General features: G+C 47.9%; 1 protein-coding gene across 8 annotated transcripts in view; it reads right to left on the reverse strand.

The window, feature by feature from the left end:
- frmd4a (FERM domain containing 4A) overlaps nucleotides 1-19,892 on the reverse strand; it is an 894,188-nt gene that overhangs the window by 349,541 nt on the left and 524,755 nt on the right. The window lies entirely within an intron of this gene.

Genomic DNA, 19,892 nt, shown 5'->3' on the forward strand with positions numbered 1-19,892 from the left:
GTTGTAAGACAAGGAACTAGTGAAGTACAACTAGACCTCCATGTTCTGAAACAAGTTGATTAAAGCCTTGCTTTATGCTCAAAGCAAGTGCGTAGTGAGTTTTATTACGTCAGTAATTTTAAACTTTAATCGATGTTACATAGAAGTATCCATGGTACGCATCTAAAAAGCCCACAAACACAAAAGGCTTGGGCACATAAATACTGTGGCTACAAGAGCAGGTCAGAGGCTGGGTATTCTGCGGCGAGTGTCTCACCTCCTGACTCCCCAAAGCCTTTCCACCATCTACAAGGCACAAGTCAGGAGTGTGATGGAATACTCTCCACTTGCCTGGATGAGTGCAGCTCCAACAACACTCAAGAAGCTCGACACCATCCAGGACAAAGCAGCCCGCTTGATTGGCACCCCATCCACCACCTTAAACATTCACTCCCTCCACCACCGGCGCACCATGGCTGCAGTGTGTACCGTCTACAAGATGCACTGCAGCAACTCGCCAAGGCTTCTTCGGCAGCACCTCCCAAACCGGCGACCTCTTCCACCTAGAAGGGCAAGGGCAGCAGGCGCATGGGAACACCACCACCTCCAAGTTCCCCTCCAAGTCACACACCATCCTGACTTAGAAGTATATCGGCCGTTGCTTCATCGTTGCTGGGTCAAAATCCTAGAACTCCCTCCCTAACAGCACTGTGGGAGTACCTTCACCACATGGACTGCAGCGGTTCAAGAAGGCGGCTCACCACCACCTTCTCAAGGGCAACTAGGGATGGGCAATAAATGCCGGCCTTGCCAGCGACGCCCACATCCCATAAGCAAATTTTTAAAAACCTCCCGAATTAGGGTGTTGTGTTCAACCAACAACAACAACTTGCATTTATATCGCGCCTTTAACGTAGTAAAACGTCCCAAGGCGCTTCACAGGACCTTTATAAAACAAAATCTGACACCGAGCCACATAAGGAGCTATTATGGAGGTAGGTTTTAAGCAGTGTCTTAAAGGAGGAGAGAGAGGCAGAGAGGTTTAGGGAGGGAATTCCAGAGCTTAGGGCCTTGACAACTGAAGGCACGGCTGCTATTGGTGGAGCGATTAAAATCGGGGGGATGCTCAAGAGGCCAGAATTAGAGGAGCGCAGATAAATGCAATCAATGCATATCGAGATTCAAAAATCAATTTGCGCCCCTTTAAGGAAAACCCTTGTGAGAATTTGCAACGTTTCGTTCCCCTCTCCTTCAAACAGCCTGCAATTATTTCATTCCTGCAGTCGAAAGACCCGCGTGGCACAATTTCCGAGCGGTAATCTGAATTTCTAGGTCTCTGCTGAATCCAGAGGGTCTTGTACAATGAGTTCTGATCACTTCCTTCTGATCTCATCAGTCTGTAATCTGACCACAGGTCATCCTGTTACTCAGACAACATTACTTCCTCTTCCCCTTCACCAGGTCGTGCCACTGGAGACGGCACGCTGAAACACAGCAGCCCTGAACTAAGGCCGTCTCTTGGCACTTGGATTTCATTGCAGCCCATCTTGTATTCACACCCATAGCAATGATCTTACAGTACAGGAAACTCTCGTTTAAATGGCACCTAAACATCCGGAATGCTCTAGTAACCGGCAAAATTCATACTCCAAAAACACCTCAATAACCGGCAATGTGTCCGAGTCCGAGTCTCCCGCGGTGGCCGAGTTACTACTCGGCTTCTTGGCGCTGTCGGAAGTCCGAACACTTCAATAACAGGAATCTGACTCTTTGTTTGTTAAAAATAGCCTCGGTAGATAACCCTCTCCGTCATCCGGAATTTTTAATCAACCGGCAACACGCCGGTCCCGTCGGTGCCGGATACCAGAGAGTTTCCTGTAAATGGCTCTCTAATGAACATATAGCGCTCCAACTCGCCAGGAGAGGGAAAAAATCAATGGGAAGAAGTCGAGCAAATCTGCAACTGACTCTCATCAGCAAGTTGCAGAACGTTACTGTATTGATTTGGAACCAAACTGGGGAGTGAAAGTGGCAGAGGGACTCATGTGAAGGGCCCAGAAATGGTGTTGTTGGTAACAAAAAAAAATCATTATTTCAACACGCCTGTCACAATCGGACATTCTGGGCTGGATTTTCATTGAGGAGGCGGGACTACAACTTTCGGGGTTGTAGTCCCACCTCCATCGAGTTGTGGCCAACCCACGCGATTTAGACTTGATTGACCTTGTTGAGCCCACCCAGCGGGTTCAGCAGGCCAATTAAGGGCCACCCGGCAACAGGTGGTGTCACAGATTGACATTTCAGCTGTCAAGACCTTTTGACAGATGAAATATCAGCGTCTGACAGTTGTTTGAAGCTGTCAAACACTGACAATCTGTACTCTAAGTTAATTCCTTCCTCTCAGGAGGATTTAGAGATCTCTCCGGAACAGAAAGCTGAATGCTGCAATTTTTGACAGATCGCGGCCATTCTGCTTTCTGTGCCGGGGGGAGATGAGGGACTCCCGAGACCTGAAGGAAGGAAGGCTGTAAAGGTAAGTAAAACTTCTTTAAACACACCAAATACACTTACCTCTGCACTCATCACTCACCTGAACACTGACATCTCGAACCCTCCAAACCCTTCAGCCCGACGGCCCGCCTCGCTAACTTGGCGTGGTTTGGAGCCGTCGGGAATCCCACACTTCAGGAATAAAAATAGGGATTAGGCTAAAAACTGCCTGTTAACTACCTGTTAACAGGCAGTTAATTGGCACTAATCCCCTTCCCGCCTTGGGGAGGCGGGTCCCAGCGCGGGTCGGGTACCCGCCTCCTTTGAAACTGGCATGGAGGCGGGTTGGGGGCGGGATGGGGTCGGGACTCCCGATTTCGGGATTTTAACCCCCCAAACGCCTCCAATCCCGCCTCCACGACCCAATGAAAATCCAGCCCTCTGTGTTTTATATAAACATGTACGTTCTACAGCCTGGGCCAGCTCTGCAGCACTGATGTGTCTGTAAACCAGTGAACCTGCTGGCGGACAGAGGAAGGGCTTGTAGATGCGACCCAGTGTTGTCTTGAGATTTATTTCGTGCATTGGAACCGACATGCTACAGGGGGTCGGGGGGAGGGAACCCCACTTAATCGGACTCTGCGATACCTTTCTTGTGCGATGCTCACAATTTCGCAATTCATCATCTTAAATCGCTCTCGCCGCCGGTGACATGCCCGTAGCCAGCACTGCGTGTCCTACAGCTCCATCTGCTCTCTGACACGACAGGGTAAGAATTCCTCCGGCTGTTATAGGTAAGCGTCAGACCTCGTCTGGAATAATGTGCCCGGCTTAGGTTCCTTCACACGGTGATATCGCGACCCTGGAAAAGGTTCAGGGAAGGGCCGCTAGATTGACAGCTAGTTTAAAGGCCCTCAGTTACGCTAGAAAAATGCAGACGTCAAGGAGACTTGAGCTTTTTAAAATCGTAGAGTCATAGAAATTTACGGCTCAGAAGGAGGCCCTTCGGCCCATCGTGTCCGTGCCGGCCGACAAAGAGCTCTCCAGCCTAATCCCACTTTCCAGCTCTTGGTCCGTAGCCCTGTAGGTTACGGCACTTCAAGTGTATATCCAAGTACTTTTTTAAATGTGATGAGGGTTTCTGCCTCGACCACCCTTTCAGGCAGTGAGTTCCAGACCCCCACCACCCTCTGGGTGAAAAAAGTTCTCCTCAACTCCCCTCTAATCCTTCTACCAATTACTTTAAATCCATGCCCCCTGGTTATTGACCTCTCTGTAGGGGAAATAGGTCCTTCCTATCCACGCTATCTAGGCCCCTCATAATTTTATACACCTCAATTAAATCTCCCCTCGGCCTCCTCTGTTCCAAAGAAAACAACCCCAGCCTCTCCAATCTTTCCTCGTAGCTAAAATTCTCCAGTCCTGGCAACATCCTCGTAAATCCCCTCTGTATTCAACTTGGTCCATGTGGGATAAGCTGTTTGAGTTAGATAGGTTAGCGAGGAATAGGGGACACAAGTGTGAGTTATGTAAGCATACAAGGAGGTTAGATGTTGGGAGGCACTTCTTTTCAGAGGGTCGTTGACCTCAGGAACAATTTGCCGGCATGTACAGCGAGTGCGGATTTGCTGCAAGCATTCAACAGGGACCTGGGCAAATGACCGAACCTGGTCAACATAACTTTCGAAAGAAGGTAGGTGAGTATGGGTGGAGGTCCGTCTCTGTGTCTCCTTGCTCCCCTGAAACTTATTTTGTCACTTTCAGAGGTCAGAGAGGAATCTCCCAGTTTGGGGGGATGTGGATGGGAGTGATGGAGTGTAGACGTCACACCATGACAGTATAGGGCAGGCTTGATGGGCCTGCCGCCCTTTTCCTGTCTTTTTATTTTTGTAGGCTTGTAAGCGGATAAGGTTCAAAATTTCACCATTACACTCACTATCACCCGTTACTGAAATATGGTAACATTCACAACAACAACAACTTGTATTTATATAGCCCCTTTAATGTAGTAAAATGTCCCAAGGCGCTGCACAGGTGCGATTATCAAACAAAATTTGACACCGAGCCACATAAGGAGACATTGGGGCAGGTGACCAAAAGCTTGGTCAAAGAGGCAGGTTTTATGGAGCAACTTAAAGGAGGAGAGAGAGGCGGAGAGGTTTAGGGAGGGAATTCCAGAGCTTAGGGCCTCGGCAGCTGAAGGCACGGCCGCCAATGGTGGAGCGATTAAAATCAGGGATGCTCAAGAGGCCAGAATTGGAGGAGCGCCGATATCTCGGGGGATTGTAGCGCTGGAGGAGGTTACAGAGGTAGGGAGGGGCGAGGCCATGGAGGGGTTTGAAAACAAGAATGAGAATTTCATAGTGAATGCAATAGTTCCAGCTGCCTTTCACACGACGCAAGATATACAGAGTCAAGTCTTTGTCTATCAGCAGCAGGGCAACTTTACTTTGTAAATCTGGGGATATTATTTTAAGCGGAAAATGCTGTCTGATAAAGGTCATTAGCTGATGTTCTCTTTTTGCTTTTTATTGCACAGACAGATTTACTGATTTTTCTACAATCCAGTAAACACATCAGGGCCACGGTCCCAAGCAGTGTCCTGCTCAAAGCTCACTCTCAGTAAAGTTTCAACCGGCTGGACCATGGAGTGAAGGAATGTGCATCTCCTTCCACCGTCCTACCTTCAATCCCGCTTGTGCGACTGGAGGTCAGGCACTTCCTCACAGGAAGGGGAAAAATGTAAGATCCCTTATGAAAATGAGAGCTCCTATTGTTTTAATGGAGCCCGTCCACTTTCTCAACAAACACTGTGATAATCCTGCCTTTCCGCCGCATCGCCTTGCCGCCTTTTGTTGGAGAGCAAGAAAGGGATGGAACAGTTAATCTGTTGTACCTCACAGTTAGGCAGGCCATACATGGAAGCCTAGAAGCACATGGAACAGCAAAATCAATAGGAAGCGGGCTGAAAGTCCCACTCCAGAGACTTGAGCACAAAAATCTAGGCTGACACTCCAGTGCAGTGCTGAGGGGGTGCTGCACTGTCGGAGGTGCCGTCTTTCAGATGAGACGTTAAACCGAGGCCCCGTCTGCTCTCTCAGGTGGATGTAAAAGATCCCATGGCACTATTTCGAAGAAAAGCAGGGGAGTTCTCCCCGGTGTCCTGGTCAATATTTATCCCTCAATCAACATCACTAGAACAGATTATCTGGTCATTATCACATTGCTGATTGTGGGAGCTTGCTGTGCGCAAATTGGCTGCCGCGTTTCCTACATTACAACAGTGACTACACTTCAAAAGTACTTCATTGGCTGTAAAGCGCTTTGGGGCGTCCAGAGGTCGTGAAAGGCGCTATAGAAATGCAAGTCTTTCTTTTCTGTCAAATCGCCTCTCAACCTTCTCTGCTCTAAGGAGAACAACCCCAGTTTCTCCAGTCTATCCACGTAACTGAAGTCCCTCATTCCTGGAACCATTCTTGTAAATCTTTTCTTCACCCTCTCTAAGGCCTTCACATCCTTCCTAAAGTGTGGTGCCCAGAATTGGACACAATACTCCAGTTGAGGCCGAACCAGTGATTTATAAAGGTTCATCATAACTTCCTTGCTTTTGTACTCTATGCCTCTATTTATTAAGCCCAGGATCCCGTATGCTTTTTTAACCGCTTTCTCAACCTGCCCTGCCACCTTCAATGATTTGTGCACACATACCCCCAGGTCTCTCTGTTCATGCACCCACTTTAGGATTGTACCCTTTAGTTTATATTGCCTCTCCCTCGTTCTTCCTCCCAAAATGTATCACTTCGCACTTTTCTGCGTTAAATTTCATTTGCCACATGTTTCACCCATTCCACCAGCCTGTCTATGTCTTCCTGAAGTCTATCACTATCCTCCTCACTGTTCACTATACTTCCAAGTTTTGTGTCATCTGCAAATTTTGAAATTGTGCCCTGTACACCCAAGTCCAAGTTATTAATATATCAAGAAAAGCAGTGGTCCTAGTACCGACCCTGGGGAACACCACTGTATACCTTCCTCCAGTCCGAAAAACAACCGTTCACCACTACTCTCTGTTTCCTGTCACTTAGCCAATTTCATATCCATGCTGCCACTGTCCCTTTTATTCCATGGGCTTCAACTTTGCTTGCAAGCCTATTATGTGGCACTTTATCAAATGTCTTATGGATGTCCATGTACACTACGTCAACCGCATTACCCTCATCAACCCTCTCTGTTACCTCATCAAAAAACTCAATCAAGTTGGTTAAACACGATTTGCCTTTAACAAATCCATGCTGGTTTTCCTTAATTAATCCACACTTGTCCGAGTGACTGTTAATTTTGTCCCGGATTATCGTTTCTAAAAGCTTCCACACTACCGACTGACTGGCCTGTAGTTGCTGGGTTTTGGATGACCTCAAGTTTACGGAGGGTAGAATGTGGGAGGCCGGCCAGGATTGTGTTGGAATAGTCAAATCTAGAGGTAACAAAGGCATGGATGAGGGTTTCAGCAGCAGATGAGCTGAGGCAGGGGCAGAGTCGGACGATGTTATGGAGGTGGAAGTAGGCGGTCTTGGTGATGGCGCGGATCTGTGGTCGGAAGCTCATTTGAGGGTGAAATATGACATCAAGGTGGCGAACAATTCTCGGTCCTTCACTGACATGCAACAAACCAATTAGAATTAATACATACAATATTGGAAGGACACAAGAGTTGAGTCAATTTGCAGGGTGTTATCCTGGAACATTCCTTCAAATCCCAGCCACCCCGGCCCTCAGAGGAAAAAGAATGTAGCTGTTACTGGAAATTAGCTTGGGAATTCGCAACCTATGCACTGGAGAAAACAAATCCACCCCAAGGTGCTATTAATTTGGCACAGAGAGGCTGGGTAATAGAGAATATCTCTCTGGGACAGCAGTGCGTGTCTCTGCCAAGAAATAGCCACCAACTTCTGCAAAGCTTTGGGCCAACAGGCCTGAAGTGGACATACGAGGGAGTTATTGATGGGATTCAGACAGCCTGTGGCCACACTGACTGGCTGAGTAATTCAGCACAGGAAATTTGAATCTGCTCATTTAAAACGACAACAACTCGCGTTTCTGTAGAGCCTTTAACATTGTAGTTATCTGAAAATGCAGGCCAGCTGGTCATCGGGTTCCAGCAATGCCCCCCAACCCTCTGACTCATTCTTATTCAGAATCTCCAAACTGCGGTGATGCTCATCTCCCTCGGTCTTTTTACAACCTTCGCCTGAACGCTGTTTGACTCACCAACTCTTCTTAACTTCAGTGGCATTCTGAATTGCAGAGCGGTGCCCTTCACCTAGGCTACTTAATAAGAACAAAGGGTTAGGCAGTGTACTAACCACGGCAAAGCGACTGTGTGAAAATGTACATAATGTACTTGTACTGCCCCTGAAGTACTGAATGAGTGCCAGCCTTTCCAAAGAGGAACCAATGGTTCAAAATATTCCCACAAGTCACAGAGTCACAACGACACAGAAGGAGGCCATTCGGCCCATCGAGTCCGTGCCGGCTCTCTGTTGAGCAATCCAGTCAGTCCCATTGCCCCGCTCTTTCCCCGTAGCCCTGCAAGTTTATTTCCCTCAAGTGCCTATCCAGTCTCGCCTTGAAAACATTGAGTGTCTCCGCTTCCACCACTTCCGTCGGCAGCGAGTTCCAGGTCTTCACCACTCGATGTGTAAAAAGGTTTTTCCTCACAACCCCCCTGTATCTATTGCCCAAAACCTTAAATCTGTGTCCCCTAGTCCTTGTACCATCAACTAGTGGGAACAGCCTTTCCCCGTCTAGCTTATTCAAACCCGTCATAATCTTGTACACCTCTATCAAATCACCCCTCAACCTCCTTTGCTCTAATGAAAACAAATCCAGCTTCTCCAACATGTCCTTGTAGCTAAGATCCCCCATCCCCGGAACCATTCTGGTAAATCTCCTCTGCACCCTCTCAAGGGCCTTCACATCCTTCCTAAAGTGTGGTGACCAGAACTGGACGCAGTACTCCAGTTGTGGCCGAACCAGTGCTTTATAAAGGTTCAGCATAACTTCTCTGCTTTTGTACTCAATACCTCTATTTATGAAGCCCAAGATCCCATATGCTTTGCTAACCACTCTCTCAATATGTCCTGCCACCTTCAGGGACCTATGTACATTAACTCCCAGGTCCCTCTGTCCCTGCACACTCTCTAAAACTGTGCCATTAAATGTATATTGCCTCTCCCTGTTCCTTCTGCCAAAATGCATCACCTCACACTTCTCTGTATTAAATTCCATCTGCCACTTGTCTGCCCATTATGCTAGCCTTTCTATGTCCTGTAGCAGTCGATTAGTAACATGATCACTGTTTGCCACACCCCCAAGTTTGGTGTCATTTGCAAATTTAGAAATTCTACTGTGTATTCCAATATCCAGGTCATTTATATATATCATATATAAAAAGCAGCGGCCCCAGCACTGACCCTTGGGGAACACCACTGTTTACCATCCTCCAGTCTGAAAAACATCCATTTACCACAACTCACTATTTTCTGTCCTTAAGCCAATTCTTTATCCAGGCTGCCACTGACCCACCTATTCCATGAGCTTCAATTTTGTTAACCAGCCTTCTACAGGAAACTCTCTTTTAACCGGCGCCTAAATAACCGGAAACCTCTGTTAACCGGCAAAATTCAGGAGTAGGTTCAGGTAAGTTTTACTTCATATTAGTGGCAGTTCCTGGATCTGTGGCTGTGTAACCGGGGTTCGTGCACTTGTTGCTATGCAACAGGGACGCTTGGTCTGTGGCCGGAGTTCCTGCGCATGTTGCTAAGCAACAGGGATGCTTGGTCTGTGGCCGGAGTTCCTGCGCATGTTGCTAAGCAACAGGGATGCTTGGTCTGTGGCCGGAGTTCCTGCGCATGTTGCTAAGCAACAGGGATGCTTGGTCTGTGGCCGGAGTTCCTGCGCATGTTGCTAAGCAACAGGGAAGCCTGGATTTGTTGCTGTGTACGGAGCTCTCGTACTTTTTAAACTATACCTCTCTGTAATCCGGACTTTTTGATAAACCGGCACCACGCCGGTCCCGTCGGTGCCGGATAATAAAGAGTTTCCTGTATGTGGTACTTTGTCAAACGCCTTCTGAAAATCCACGTAGACAACATCCATTGCGTTCCCTTCATCAATCCTCCCTGTTACTTCATCAAAAAATTCAATTAGATTAGTCAAACACGATCTGCCTTTTACAAACCCGCGTCGGCTCTCCTGAATTAGCTTCAACCTCTCCAAGTGCCCGTGCTCAAGCACAAGTTGTTAATGACGTTTCTGAAGAGCCTTGGTTTAATTGCAGGTGATTGTAGAACTGAATGAGAATGAAATGCGGCAAAACAGTTGTGTCTCCAGGCTTCTTAAAACACAACACCGAATGAGATCCTCCATCTGTGGGGGTGTATTCTACACAGAGAGCGCGGTCTCAGAAACCACCGCAGCGCTGGATTTTCTACGCAACGCAAGAACGATCCAGTCGTAGCCCCTTATACACCCGACGTCACAGCATCTGAAAGGCTGCTTTTTAAGATTGGCAAATCACAAAAATGTTGGTAAAGTTGGTCTTGCAGCAATCTTTGAAAGAAGAAAGACTTGCATTTCTATAGCGCCTTTTACAACCTCAGGACATCCCAAAGCGCTTGACAGCCAATGAAGTACTTTTTGAAGTGTAGTCACTGTTGTAATGTAGGAAACGTGGCAGCCAATTTGTGCACAGCAAGCTCCCACAAACAGCAATGTGATAATGACCAGATCATCTGTTTTAGTGATGTTGATTGAGGGATAAATATTGGCCCAGGACACCGGGGAGAACGCCCCTGCTCTTCTTTGTAATCGCGTCATGGGATCTCATACGCCCACCTGAGAGAGCAGACGGGGCTTCGGTTTAACATCTCATCTGAAAGACGGCTCCTCTGACAGTGCAGCACTCCCTCAGCACTGCACTGGAGTGTCAGCCTAGATTTTGGTGCTCAAATCTCTGGAGTGGGATTTCAACCCACAAGCCTTCTGACTCAGAGGTAAGTGTGTTACCCACTGAGCCACGACTGACACCATGATATAAGTCCTACATGTAAAGGGATGCAGGGTAATGAAGAGTTTTTGGTATATTTGAAAAGGTTTCAGGCATGCAACCAAACTACCTTTTCTCAGCTCCCTCGTGGATGTGCAGACTATGAAATTAAAATGGATAGAGCTAAGCGATCTCACAACCATCGGATCAAATCAAAGCTCTGCAGTCCTGCCACATCCAGTCGTGAGTGGTGGTGGACAATTAAACAGTTAACAGGAGGAGGAGGCTCCAAAAATATCCCCATCCTCAATGATGGTGGAGCCCAGCACGTGAGTGCAAAAGACAAGGCTGAAGCATTTGCAACTATCTTCAGCCAGAAGTGCCGAGTGGATGATCCATCTCGGCCTCCTCCTGAGGTCCTCAGCATCACAGATGCCAGTCTTCAGCCCATTCAATTCACTCCACGTGATGTCAAGAAACGGCTGAAGACACTGGATACTGCAAAGGCTATGGGCCCTGACAACATTCCGGCAATAGTACTGAAGACTTGTGCTCCAGAACTAGCTACGCCCCTAGCCAAGCTGTTCCAGTACAGCTACAACACTGGCATCTACCCGGCAATGTGGAAAATTGCCCAAGTATGTCCTGTCTACAAAAAGCAGGACAAATCCGACCCGGACAATTACCGTCCCATCAGTCTACTCTCAATCATCAGCAAAGCGATGGAAGGTGTCGTCGACAGTGCTATCAAGCGGCACTTGCTCAGCAATAACCTGCTAACTGACGCCCAGTTTGGGTTCCGCCAGGGCCACTCAGTTCCTGACCTCATTACAGCCTTGGTCCAAACATGGACAAAAGAGCTGAACTCAAGAGGTGAGGTGAGAGTGACTGCCCTTGACATCAAGGCAGCATTTGATCGAGTGTGGCATCAAGGAGCCCTAGCAAAACTGAAGTCAATGGGAATCAAGGGGAAAACTCTCCATTGGTTGGAATCATACCTAGCACAAAGGAAGTTGGCTGTGGTTGTTGGAGGTCATTCATCTCAATCACATGACATCACTGCAGGAGTTCCTCAGGGCAGTGTCCGAGCATCAATGACCTTCCCTCCATCATAAGGTCAGAAGTGGGGATGTTCGCTGATGATTGCACACTGTTCAGCACCATTCGAGACTCGTCAGATACTGACGCAGTCCGTGTCCATATGCAGCAAGACCTGGACAACATTCAGACTTGGGCTGACAAGTGGCAAGTAACATTCGCACCACACAAGTGCCAGGCAATGACCATCTCCAACAAGCGAGACTCTAACCATCTCCCCTTGACATTCAATGGCATTACCATCGCTGAATCCCCCACTATCAACATCCTGGGGGGTTACCATTGATCAGAAACTGAACTGGGCCAGCCATATAAATACTGTGGCTACAAGAGCAGGCCAGAGGCTGGGAATTCTGCGGCGAGTGTCTCACCTCCTGACTCCCCGAAGCCTTTCCACCATCTACAAGGCACAAGTCAGGAGTGTGATGGAATATTCTCCGCTTGCCTGGATGAGTGCAGCTCCAACAACACTCAAGAAGCTCGACACCATTCAGGATAAAGCAGCCCGCTTGATTGGCACTCCATCCACCACCTTCAACATTCACTCCCTCCACCACCGGCGCACTGTGGCTGCAGTGTGTACCATCTACAAGATGCACTGCAGCAACTCGCCAAAGCTCCTTCAACAGCACCTTCCAAACCCACGACCTCTACCACTTAGAAGGACAAGGGCAGCAGACGCATGGGAACATCACCACCTACAAGTTCCCCTCCAAGCCACACACCATCCTGACTTGGACCTGTGTCGCCGTTCCTTCACTGTCGCTGGGCCAAAATCCTGGAACTCCCTTCCTAACAGCATTGTGGGTGTACCTACACCATATGGACTGCAGCGGTTCAAGAAGGCGGCTCACCACCATCTTCTCAAGGGCAATTAGGGATGGGCACTAAATGCAGGCCTAGCCAGCGACGCCCACATCCCATCAATCAATTAAAAAAAAAAAAATCTGCTAGAAATGAATACTTGTCAAAAATTAAGTTACAGGTCCATCGGAGCTTTTCTGTGATACTGTCTCAACCCAGAACTCCTCGGTGACTGTTTCAAAGGGTGACAGATCAAGATACAGGTTGTTAGAAAGAGCAATAATTTTACAGTTGCATTGTTATTTCTGAGGCACTCACCGACAAATATATTTCAAGCCTCTATTCTTCTACACACAGTGATGTGGCCGCTGTGTAACAGTGCATTCACATCACTGCCGCTATGTATAAGAACACAACAGGTTGGGAACAAAGGAAAGCCACAGTGCCATTTAGTTATCTCACAATGCCTTCCAGGTCCATGGTCAGGACTTGCACAGACCATCTCCCTCCTACATTGCTCATTCCCATGTCCCTCGACTCCCCGCTGAACAAAGAATTGCCCGTTTGTTTTTTGAATGGTTCTGCATTCATCTGTTCCACATTAACTCCGAGTGTGTAATTACTCATTGCATTACGATGCGTGGTTTCCTTAATATTCCCTGGTTGTTTTCTCGTCCAGCGCAGAGAACTCTCCCACAGATCGCTGCGTAGTAATGAGTGGCAGAGCAAAGACGAGCACAAAGTCATTGCCAGTTCAATGAGACAGCAAAAAGTCTCAGGATAACAGGTGATACAGGTTGACTATCCCTTATCCGAAAACCTTGGGACCAGCTGTGTTTCGGTTTTCGGAAATTTTCGGATTTCAGAAGGTATTATTTCAGACTGGGAAACTCTGAACATTAAATTAATTTGGTAATTAGTATTTGTATTTAATATAAATTTTTAAAGTTCAGGCTACCTCTTGCGACTGTTCCGTGTCTCATTCCCCTTCCTGCTTCTCTGTGCTGCCGCTCACAGTCTGTTTACAGCTCCCCCTGCTCCATATCTGAATTCCTTGACTTAGCGGGGGTCTGGGGCTCGACTGCCGCCGCCAGTTGTGGGAAAGCCGGATATCGGCTGACTCCTACGCTAAGCTGGCCCGCAAATCAGGTCAGAAAAGCATCGGCCGCGTCGGGTCATGTTTGGTGCCACTCGGGTTATGTCGTGCGCACGACTTATGCTCCACAAAAAAACTTTCGGTTTTCAGAGGTTTTCAGAAGTGCGGATAAAGGATAGTCTACCTGTATAAGGAAATTGTCTCTTACCCAATCAAGTTTGAGAATCAGCCCCTGATGCCATCTCAAAACCTTAACAAAATGAAACTATTTTTCCTGCAGTGAAAATGCTTCCATATGAACATATGTCTCCACATCATTACTGACAGCAAACAGAGACACGGCAATATAACATCGTCATTTTCACTATAGGGAGTAAAATAACTCACTTGGGCATTTTGGCTCTTCACAGTTTTATTTTAAATGGACCCTCAACATTTTTTTTTACATTCACGGGATTTGGACGTCGCTGGCAAGGCCCGCATTTATTGCCCATCCCTAATTGAGTGGCTTTGCTCAGCCATTTCAGAGGGCAGTTAAGAGTCAACCACACATTGTTGTGGGTCTGGAGTCACATATAGGCCAGACCGGTTAAGGATGGTAGATTTCCTTCAAGGACATTAGTGAACCAGATGAGTTTTTACAGCAATCCGGTAGTATTCACGGTCACCATTACTAATATGAGCTTTTTACTCCAGAGTTATTTAATGAAGTGAATTTAAATTCCCCCCCTGCCGTGGTGGGATTTGAACTCATCTTCCATCATTGAATCATTAGTCCAGGCTTCTAGATTACTAGGCCAGTAACATAACCACTGTGCTACCATTCCCTTAAATAAGGAAGATTCATGTTTCATTCTACAAATGAAGAGTGGTCAGTTACGTGGGTAACATTAAGACCACAAGGAATTCCTTCCCTACAAATGCCTTGCAGTCTCTGCTGAGTACATCCTTGACCTCCAGCAAGTCATCAGCCTGCTGCTGACGTGCCTGCTCCACGGAGCCCAATTTACAAGCTATCTCCACATGAATTCCAATCACCCAACTTTGCCAAAGGGTTTGTTAAAGAAGAAATGCTGGAAAAAAAAGAACAGTCAAGAAGAGAGGGTACAAAAAAACCCCAGACAAGAACGAAGGCTACTGGACGGAGGGAGCACGGGCCGAAGGGTCGATGACCAGAGGGCACAGATTTAAGGTGATTGGCAAAAGATCCAGAGGCGACATGAGGAAAAACATTTTTTACGCAACGAGTGGTTAGGATTTGGAACGCGCTGCCTGATAGGGCGGTGGATACAGATTCAATAGTCACCTTCAAAAGGGAATTGGATAAATACTTGAAGGAAAATAAAATTGCAGGGATATGGGGAAAGAGCGGGGGAGTGGGACTGACTCTTCGAAAGAGACGGGGCAGACTCGATGGGCCGAATGGCCTCCTTCTGTGCTGTACGATCCTACGACCAAAAATCTGAAAATGATCATAATTCATATAACGATTATAGAAAATATACATTGCACATCTATTCCATACTGTAGCTACTGTAGCTCAATAAACCTTTCCAAGATGCTCATTGTTTTAATCGAGGCTCTGTTGTCAGCGTGTTACTCTTTTATGTCTAATAAGCCCTTAAGCTTACAGACACAGACTATAAATACATCCCTGGGTTGTGTACCAGGCTATTCAAAACAGCGTGTATCCTAAAATCCTTGAGCCTTTGCCAACATCTTGCAAATTATATGGACCATACCAAGCAGAGCTTTCAAACTCGCATGACAGGATCTAATAAAGCCAGCCACATAATTAAACTGCTCCATATACTTGGAGTTGACTTGACTTAAGAGAACATTTTGCACTAGCCGTGAACTCAGCATATCTGGTTTCTTCCCACATTTTAAAATATAATAGCTTCCATCCTATGTAACTATTTCCGTCCGCTGTCAGAACATGCTGATACTCCCATTAGCTCAGAAACACAGCGCTGTTCTGTCTCTTTCTACTTAAAATGCCTTAAAGCCAGGCGATACATCAAGTGTAGGCTTTGAACATGTATCTTTTCAAGTTAACAACAGAAAATGCTGGAAAAACTCAGCAGGCCAGGCAACATCCATGGAGAGAGAAATAGGCCCCGATTTTCTGCCAGCCGTCAGGCAGCTTTTCAGGCGGGCGGGGGCCGAAAATCGCCGAAATAGGGGGTCACAACCCTCCCACCCACCTGATTCCCCGCCCTGCCCGACTTTCGGACCGCCGTTTCTCCGCGAGCCGATTCAGTCCCGCCCGCCGCTGGCGGGGCTGGCCGTCGGGACCCTAATCAGCAATTATTGGCATGTTTAGTGCCATTTTAGGGTGCCCTTGCGATTTTCAGGGGTTCCCCACGCTAAACATGCCTGCGGGGAACCCCGCTGATGAGACCTGGCGTGAAGCTTGCCGGCTTGCTTGCTCTCAGCTGCAGCTCATTCGGGAAAGCTGCGATTTAAAGGGACAGCACTTGTATGTTGAAGGACCTTGTTGCTGCAGGCTTGGGGCTATTTCTTCAAGGCTTAGGCACAGCTGTGGAAGGTTGGAGCCTCACACACTTCTCCAATGTGATCTCCTGGGAAGCCCCTCTCACCACCCTCACTCAGCGCTTCCTCAGCGGAGGCATCTACCAGAAGCATGGGACACCTTTTTTTCCTTCCCTTCTTGCCATTAGAGGATCTCCAGCAGCAGAGGCGGCAGCCGCAGAACCAGGAACAGCAGGATGAGCACCAGGAGCACCAGGCTGCTGCTCACTCACCTGAAGCTGCACAGGCCAGAAGGGGCCAGCGCTTGGAAGTGGCTTGAGAGCACCTTGCTGCGCTTTAGGGGGCCATGGGGACCCGTATCTGCACTGGCAGTCCTACTCAGAAGGACTTCCATGAAGGTCTGGTTTCTCTGTTCAATAGATGGCCAACGTTCCTCAAGAGATGTCATTCTCTTATGAGCACTCACCATGTTTTCTGTACCCTGGCGAGTTATTTCCTCCATGGAGGTTGCCAACCTTTCCATGGTGATGCGTTCCTGCGCCAATGACTCCACAAAGGCTCTGCTCATGGTCGCTATGGACTCCTCCATTCGCTCCACACTCGCAGCGACCCTGGAGACAAAACCTGCCAGAGACTCCTGCATCTGTGCATGGAGATCCATCACCTCTTCTCTTGTGGATGGAGCCAGAGGCAGAGGGTCGACATGCAGCGCAGCTGAGCTGAGCTGGCAGAGTCCTGCGCCCTCCGACGAGGACTCTCCACTGCTGTCCCTGTCTCCAGAATCTGCTGATGCTCACTTGTGAGCTGTGAAACACCAGGTGCCAACACTACTCTATGTCCCGAAGGTCCCCCCGAAGTGTGAGTGTCTGCGCTGGTGCTGGGTGCGCTTACTTCTGCTGACGCTGCGCCCTCAGAGGTTGGATCTTCCTCTGAGGAGTCTGGTTGCACAGCCTCTTCCTCCTCCACAGTGGGGACGGAGGCTCTAGATGGTCCTGTGGGGGAGTAGAGGAAGGAGTTAGAGATGTGATGCCAAGGTTACATGCACATTCGAGTTGACATCTGCTGACACCTGCATCCATGCAGCCTTGGTCTCAGTGGGAGGCCTCTTCCTGCCTGACCTAGGGAAGAGGACCTCCCTGTGGGCCCTAACCCCATCCAATAATGCCTGCAGTGAAGCCTCGTCGAATTTGGAGGCAGCTCGGGGTCTGGCACTGGCCACAGCTGCTGCAGGCTCCTCTGCCATCCTGTATGGTTCGTTTGGAAGCCAACAGAGGAAGCAATGCTTGCTGTGGACCTTGAAAGCACCACGAATGATGACATCATACTGTGGGGCTTCCTGACTGGAAATGGACAATTAGCAAGGCTGCCCACACGCTGGGAATTAACTAGCCACTTGAGGGAAAATTGCGTGGAGCTGGCTGACACATTTTTGTGTGTGTCAGAACCCCACATTTGGGGAATCCGACCATTTCCCACACAATCCACAAAATCAGGCCCATAGAGTCAACGTTTCAGGTCGAAACCCTTCGAAGGGTTTTGACCTGAAACGTTGACTCTATTTCTCTCTCCACAGATGTTGCCTGGCCTGCTGAGTTTTTCCAGCATTTTCTGTTGTTATTTCGGATTTCCAGCATCTGCAGTATTTTGCTATCATATCTTTTCAAGTTCCTTTCTGCTTAACAGTCTTATTTAAACCAATAAGGGAAAAGTTTTCCCACAACTTGTTTCAGATAGATAACACTCTTCATTCTGAATCTACTGTATTTCGTATCGGTGATTTGTTCCGTTTCCTATTACTGTGCAACATTACTTACAGAATCATGCAGTCACAGAATAGTACAGCACAGAAGGAGGCCATTCGGCCCATCGAATCTGTGCCGGCTCTTTCGAAGAGCAATCCAGTCAGTCCCACTGCCCCGCTCTTTCCCCATATCCCTGCAATTTGTTCTACTTCAAGTATTTTTCCAATTCCCTTTTGAAGGCTACTATTGAATCTGCCTCCACCGCCCTATCAGGCAGCGCATTCCAAATCCTAACCACTCGTTGCGTAAAAAAGTTTTCCCTCATATCGCCACAGGTTCTTTTGCCAATCACCTTAAATCTGTGCCCTCTGGTTATCGACCCTTCAGCCATTGGAAACAGTTTCTCTTTAGTTACTCTATCTAAACCCTTGATAATTTTAAACACCTCCATCAAATCTCCATTTAGCCTTCTCCTCTCCAAGGAGAAGAACCCCAGCGTGATTAATAGAGCGAGAGAGTGGAGACAGGGTGTGGCAGTGGGCTAAATAAAATGCTGTACTTTCACCTCTTTGAACCGGGCTCGACGCCAGCTGAGGTTGAAGAAATGAAAGCCTTCTTGCTCTATGGCTGTGATACTTCTCGGTGGTCAGTCTCAGCGCAGGCCTCGTGTGGGTGTGGGTCCACCGCACAAAACTGCCCACTAGACTGGCAATCACACCCAAAGGCTGGCTAGTAGGGGAAACCAAACAATTCAAACTGATGCAGCAGTGAGTGATCTTCTGAGGTGTGGAGGTAAGATATCGCGATGGGGGCAGAATAGAGCGAACTTCTGCTGATGGTATATAATAGAAAGACTTGCATTTATATAGCACGTTTCACAACCCAAAGCACTTTACAGCCAATGAAGTACTATTTGAAGTGTAGTCACTGTTGTAATGTAGGAAACGCGGCAGCCAATTTGCGCACAGCAAGCTCCCAGAAACAGCAATGTGATAATGACCAGATAATCTGTTTTAGTGATGTTGATTGAGGGATAAATATTGGCCCCAGGACACTGGGGAGAACTCCCCTGCTCTTCTTCGGAATAGTGCCGTGGGATCTTTTACATCCACCTGCGAGAGCAGACGGGGCCTCAGTTTAACATCTCATCCGAAAGACGGCACCTCCGACAGTGCAGCACTCCCTCGGCACTGCACTGGAGTGTCAGCCTAGGTTTTGGTGCATCAAGTCCCTGGAGTGGGACTTGAACCCACAACCTTCTGACTCAGAGGCGAGAGAGAGTGCTGCCCACTGAGCCACGGCTAAACACCTGACGCGGCAGTATTTGACAGTGTTGGTGGCTGGCCACAATGGAAAGCACTATTCCAGTTCACCGACACCCGCATTTGTCATCTTGATAAGCAGAAAAATTTACTTTAAAATTAAGTAAATGCGGAATGAAGTGAAAGGTTAAGATCTGAACAAAGCTGTTTTAATCCTGCGGAATATACAGGTTCGACACCAACAGATAAGATCCATATTTACTCCTATATTATAATGAGAGGAGGTTTCACTTTGTGTTTGCATTTGAAAGATATCAACAAACGGTACTAATCCGGGGTAAGTGGACAGTGTACTGGTATATTAATACTTCTGTAGCACACTATCTCCTGGGTGTTTGGGAATTAAATGGAATCAGTGCCGGCACTTTATAGGCATTCCATGTCTATTGGAAACTGACGGCAACAGGTAATCTCTCTCTCTCTCTCTCAATTGGGAAAGACAATGCACTTCCCCGACAAGGAGGACACTGCAGAGGACACAGCAACCGGTGTCACTCTCCTGACCCTCCCATTGTATGGTGCATGGCAATTCAATTTGTCAATAATACTTCTAGATACGCACAGGATAACCTCAGCCCAGGCCCCTGTGCTTTGTGCAATGGATATATTGAGACACATTAAGATATTTCAAATACAGCAGAACCCAGACCGATACTAGGGGGGTAGAAAGTGGCCCTCGTTGTGCTTGTTTTATGGGTGTGAAACGGGTGCTGTGAGGCCCAATTTCAGGGACCAACGTCCGGTGCCCCAATGGACACCTGAAAGACATCCGATGCGGGATTGGGTTGGACGATTCTTCAGGAAGTCCATGATGGCCA

This window comes from Somniosus microcephalus, chromosome 17, assembly GCF_052327205.1.
Source record: "Somniosus microcephalus isolate GS21.2 chromosome 17, FLI_Smic_1.0, whole genome shotgun sequence".
In the NCBI taxonomy this organism is placed as follows: domain Eukaryota; kingdom Metazoa; phylum Chordata; class Chondrichthyes; order Squaliformes; family Somniosidae; genus Somniosus; species Somniosus microcephalus.